We start from the raw sequence: 5,994 nt of genomic DNA, 5'->3' as shown, positions 1-5,994 counted from the left end.
GTTTCATACTGCAATGTAAAGGTGCAAAAAAGGAGACTTAATCCTGTAAGTGTAGAGGTTTATTTGGCAAAAATATAGTAGTACAAAAAGAGTGCATGAACAGGAAACCCAATATTTTTAATTGCTGCACGTGCTGTAAAACAGCATCACCGACATTTCTTCCCTGCTCTACACCTTGTGCTACTGCCTCCTCACATATTCAGTTTCTGCTGCAAGAACTGTTGACTGCTGAGCAGGATAGGAAGCTAATATTATTATTTTACCCATCGTTCACTGTTCTGTGCTCTCGTCTTTAATTTGATACTTTGGACTCGTAAACTCTCGTGTACTTATTATTATATTTTTAAATATCGTTCGTGTCAAAGCACGCAGCCTTCTGGCTGTCTTTTCATATCTACTTGACAAAAGCGACGTGCAGCATCACTGGATTGTTGAGTATCGCAGTGAAAATTACGTCACGTGAGCGTTCAGAACACGTGCAATACCAATTATGTCCACATGATGGCAGTACTGAGTTGTATGGAAAATAAATTCAACAAGTTATACGGAAGTTATACCATTAATTATTTGTTTGTATGCATTTTAAATTCTATTCTATATGGCCTTTAATTAATTTTGACTAGATACACTTCARAGGATCCCAGCACAGCCCATGCTTTTTGGTGGAAGTAAAGTTTTAGGATCTAAATTACCCAAAATATTGGTATTTGTTGCACTTGTGTAGCTAATAATATTTTGCACTTAAAAGTACTTGTTCTAAAACAATTATATGTGTATAGTAATATTTTAGTACAAAGTCCTGTTTTTTTTTCTCACAGTGTGTACACAATCTCACTACCGCCCCCTGTGTTACTATCAGTACACTGCAGCAGTCAGAGCCGCGCATGCGCAATGTGAGTGCGGGCGCAGTTGTGCTGTGGTTTCGGTTGAGCATTCTTGGTCGGGTCTTGCTCGGTGAACAGTAGGCTGCAGTCTGACAATATAGCGACGGYCGTTTTCTTCGTGTCTGTGGAGTTGTGTTAACGGAGTAGCAGAGACGCCGGAACAGCTTTAGGTAAGGTTGGCTCTGTTTTGGGTTTCTCAGAACCAGTTTCAGTTGAACTAGTATTAAATATTCACAGCTGGAAAGTGACGGGCGAACTAGACGTTAGCGAGCAAAAAAAGCAAACAGAGGCAGCTGATCTGACCAACTTCAGTTAGAGCAGAGTCCGGGTATCCGTATGTGTTTCTCGGTCCCACCTGAAGCCCCGGGGTTCGTTTTCCTCTCAGAACCTCCAGTCTTCCTCCTGAGTCCACGAAGCTTCCAAAACACCGCAACATTCTATTTACTACTAAACACCCCACAACCTTCTAATCGCTAGAGCTCCGGTGCGCATGCGCGTAGGGTTCTACAAACTTCGAATTTGTAGTTTTTTGAACCCGAGTTAATCACAGTAGCGAGGGCCGWGAGAAAACGGTAAAACTACAAGTTCCAGACAATGGGAGCTTTGTTTAGGAGCAGGGGTAGTGGGCTAGTTAGCCTGAACGAGGTTTGAATTTCGAGTACAACTTCCGATTGCGGCACGATCGGAAGTTGTCTTGGCTGGGTATTTTGAAAAGGAGCAGCAGGAGACATGTTTAGGTTGCAAGGGTTAAGTAATTGGTTTTTGAAAGGGGGTGCAGTGGTTGTAAACGGGAGTGGTTTTGGCACGAAAAGGGTGTGCAACATGGCTTAATTTTGATAGTAAAATCAGGACTGGGTGAGCGCCTAAAAACAGGTGTGGACATGCAGAGTTTGTTCACCTGTCGGGAGACGTTGGTGTGCATGTGTGCGTGCGTGCGTGTGCACAGTGAGCAGGATTTACAGGCGCATCGAGCGTGCGTACGTTTGTGCAGCCGAGTGTGTACACGGAATGAAAAGAGATGATGCCTCTGCGTTTGTATACTCTTCTTATTGATTGAACCCCCCCTGCTGTTATTCCCCAACCTTCAGGATGTGACACCTTGAGCATTAGGATGATGGATTCGTCAGAGCATGGATGCACTGCTCATATAGTCTTTGCACCATTTACCTCACTTGCTTGCCATCTGGACCTAAAAACCTGGCAAAAATGATGGWATCRCTACTCTGAGGTCTCAGTCATGTTACAAAGACTATAGATAGTCAAAATTACAACCTTGTATAGCATTAAGAAGCAATAAAAAGAGAAATATTGGAGTCACAATTATTATTATTATTATTTAGATCAAGTGGAGGAAAAATACTGCCTCAATAGTACTTTGTTGCACCACCTCTTTTAAGAGCTTGAATTCTCTGAAGCATGGACCTAACAACAATCAGTTCTCTTCTTCAGTCTGGTTCTAACTTYCTCGTGTTACTGTTGCCAGATCAGATTTGCAGGTTGGATTTTTAATAATTGACTATTTTCTTAAATTTCCATCAGACATGTGCAGCTGGATTGAGATCCAGACTATCTACAAAACATACTAGTGACATTATTTTTCTTAAAGGAAGGTTTTCACGTCTTTTGCCCTGTGACAAGATTCAACTAATGAAAAAAGAAAAAGTGTCTAAAATTTCATTGTAGACTTTGGTATTTATTGAATATGTGATGACTGGCATTTCCCCTGTGTTTTTACCTGGCCGATTTCCTTAATTTTGGGTGACCGGCGTTTGGCTGATACTTACATAAGTAGCCGATATTATCTACCTCTGCAAAGGTCTGAAAATCAGCCACTGTCTCATTTTGCTCTGCACTGAGAGAGGGGCTGTTGTTCAGTTAAAACAAGTTTGTRTTGTTTYGAGGGTATTGTTCAGTGTTTTTCTATAAAATAAWATTGGAACGTGAAGGTGTATTGGGACCTTAAAACACCCGACAGTGTCAGTTATTAAAGAAACTGGTATCGGCCAAAAGTGGAATTGGCAGGTCAGGCTTTGAGTGTGATTGTACAAAAAAACCTGCAATTTGTTCACCCTTAAACATGACACTTTCATTCAGTCAACACAATCCACAGACTCTTTCACAAAACGCTTCAGTCCAGGACTTCTGGTCACTTCTGTGTGGGTTTCTTCGTCTGAAAGCTCACATCTGCAGTCGCCTCCATCATTGATTTATGTATGACCAGAGGCAGCATAAAGATCGACTGGTCCATTTCACATAACTGTTTTATGAAAAAGCCTGATAATTGCCTTTCTTTAGCCCACTGTCACCTTATTCTTTACTGTATGTGCTTTCCTGTAAGTAATCATTTTTCTTTTTATGAAATTTCTTACAGTTTAGTCACAAACATTTGACTCCAGTTTCCACTCACTTGTTTCTCATTTGTTTTGATGTGCATTTTTTTGAAGACATATTGCTATAAGATTGTGTTCAAGCGTGTGTATCAGCARCACAGTCCAGTGTTTGTATACAGTGGGGGAACAACACAACACTTCATGTTCCCTTTGAGCAGATATCAGATTTGAATACATACTCTCTGCACTGTTCTCATGCTGATTATATTTGACACAATTCTGCATGTTCAGTTTTATGCATCCCTTGTTTTCAGCAAAAGGCACTATATGTTTACATCATAAGTTCATTTTACAAACAGAAAAGCTGTCAGTCTGTTTATTCCAATGTTTTAACAGAAAATTCAAAATGTCTTTAGTCCACATTGATGCTTTGGTTTAAGGCATGAAATGGCATCACTATTGTATTTCATAGTCTKTGTTGTTCAAAATTAACCATTCACGACATGGCCACATGACTTGCTGTTTGCATGATTGTAAACACTAAGACAAATTTTCACAGAATACTATTTTTTTCACAATTTTAAGTTGCCAGCTATACAAGACCTTTATTTGCACCTGTTCAGTTCTGTGTTTACGATGTAATGTTTGTATTTCATGGCTCTTTGTTTACTAAAATATACTCCAWTACAGGGCTGCACAATATATCAAAAATTCATGTATTTGGTTAATCGAATGATTCTCTTCAGATGCCACACTCGTAGACGCTATAACTGCGCAAGCACTTAAGTGTTAAGCAATGTTCTCCTTTAAGCAATATTTGTTCATTTATTGCAAGTCATATCATCATCGCAATATTAAGCACTGTTATTGCACATCGCAGGTTTTTTTCAATATTGTGCACCCCTACTCCAACATAAACAAATGCAAGAAAACTGTGATTGTATTAGACTTGCCCACAGTGTAAATGTAGCGATGGGTATTCTACTCTAAGAACCGTAAACCTTTTTATTTTATTTTATTTTTTCATTAGAAGCTCTGCCAGTTTGTGCCAAGACTCAAGCTTTTTAGAGTAACATCACCACCTCCTTCCCACTTTTATTTGTAGCAGTCATTTCAGTAGAAGTTACTTGTTATTTGGCGTGTAATCTATTTGTCACTATGAAATTCCTGACAGGTATTTTTTTAATCCAAGCTAATCTGGACTCATTTCATAACTTTGGACCTCTGTCAGAATATGATAAAGCACCTTAGCTTGTAGTTGTCTCCATTGAATGCCAAAAAACAATTGCTTGCAGTCTGATCAGTCTGAACATCTCATATTTTCTGCTACATAGTTTGGTGTTTCATTACAAACAGCTGCAGGAACAAAGGACTGTCTTTTAACGGGAGCTGAACGTGGGCCACCTGAAAGTTTTTTTTTGCCTGTAACACTCCTTTGAATCAACACGTCATATCTTGGCAGAAATGACTCATGAGTAAATATATTTTTTTCTTCCTTATTTCTTTGTTCTCGACAAGAGTTCTTCAGAACTTACTCACAGGTGAACAGTGATGGTTATCTTTTTTTAGGAATCTTGTCATGTTTGTCTTGTGTGATATTTTAAAGTGAATATAAAAACGTAACTGTAACACCTTGGTAGCCCTTGGGGTGTTTGTATTTTGAGAATACAAGAACTCCCTGCCAGGTTTCTGTTTCCTCTTCTAAGACGTCCTTGTTAAATAAAGGGTAACGACAGAAAGCCGCTGTGTGTTTTTTTTAGAGAGAAGAGCACACATACAGTTCACACACAACATCCATCACGATCATTGGATGTTTCCTGATAGGTCACAGAGTGGGAGGACAAAACGTTAGACCATGGATACCATCTGGTGTTTGTCAGGGTCCAATAATAAGATTTTTTTTCTTATTTCTGCTTCCTTTCATTTTATTTAGGACTTGTTTTGTTTTTATTGTTAATACGGTAGATTGTTTTTGTTTTAATGAATGAATAATTAATTAATTGATAATAGAATAGAATGGAATAGAAACAGCCTTTATTGTCCCGCRCAGGGAAATTCAGGTGTAGTAGCAGCAGCAGATACATACATGAATCCACAGAAACAGTACATTGCTATGTGACATTATCAACTGTAGCAATAATAATAGAATTAAAGATAGTAACAATAAAAATAAACATAGATCAAAATAAAAATAAGAATAATATTTAAAATGAAAATAAGGCAAGATACTGTGCAGAAAAATATAAATTACAGGAAGAAAACAGTCATGGCAGACTCATGATCCGAGGGGTGTGCAAATTGAGTCGAACTCGGGTGTGTAATAATACTAACGTTTCTGTGTGCATAGAGGTACATTCATTCCATGTGAGCATGGCATTCTATTAAAATTACACTTACAGACTTTTTCTATCACTGGTTGATATGCAAAATGGAAACAGCTTAAATCCTTCATTTCTGGTGTATTTTAAACTGGTTTCTTAGTTTATGACTAGCCATCTTTGTAGTATAAACTAACAACATAAAGCAGTTTAACCTCTTGCCTCTTGTTGACAGTTCCTCAATAAATTATCACACCTGCCCTGACAGTCTCCTCCCAGCTGCAGTGAATCATGGTTTGGACATTAACTGACAAACTGTGCTGAACAGGTGTTCCTCTCGAACTGCCGTTTTCTTTCTGTTGCTTTTCAATTCAATTCAAATTCAAATTTAAAAATACTTTGTTGATCCCAGACGGAAATTAGTTGTTGTTGTAACTCATTTAACTAAAAACTGTTTGTAGA

General features: G+C 38.4%; 1 protein-coding gene and 1 long non-coding RNA gene across 3 annotated transcripts in view; one reads left to right on the top strand and one right to left on the bottom strand.

Annotated features, from left to right (window-relative positions):
* map3k10 (mitogen-activated protein kinase kinase kinase 10) overlaps nucleotides 1-1,326 on the bottom strand; it is a 37,905-nt gene extending 36,579 nt beyond the window's left edge. For both annotated transcript variants that reach the window (XM_014022837.1, XM_014022838.1), the window contains exon 1: nucleotides 1,240-1,326. The gene's annotated coding sequence lies outside the window, so the exon portion shown is untranslated. The remainder of the gene's footprint in view (nucleotides 1-1,239) is intronic.
* The window catches only part of LOC106527846 (uncharacterized), a 10,984-nt gene continuing 5,020 nt past the window's right edge, over nucleotides 31-5,994 (top strand). The window contains exon 1 of the long non-coding RNA XR_001311430.1: nucleotides 31-1,054. This is a non-coding gene — a long non-coding RNA (uncharacterized LOC106527846). The remainder of the gene's footprint in view (nucleotides 1,055-5,994) is intronic.

This window comes from Austrofundulus limnaeus, unplaced genomic scaffold (assembly GCF_001266775.1).
Source record: "Austrofundulus limnaeus strain Quisiro unplaced genomic scaffold, Austrofundulus_limnaeus-1.0 Scaffold344, whole genome shotgun sequence".
Taxonomy (NCBI): domain Eukaryota; kingdom Metazoa; phylum Chordata; class Actinopteri; order Cyprinodontiformes; family Rivulidae; genus Austrofundulus; species Austrofundulus limnaeus.
The sequence above is the reverse complement of the archived record's forward strand: the minus strand, read 5'-3'. Positions and strand labels throughout refer to the sequence as shown.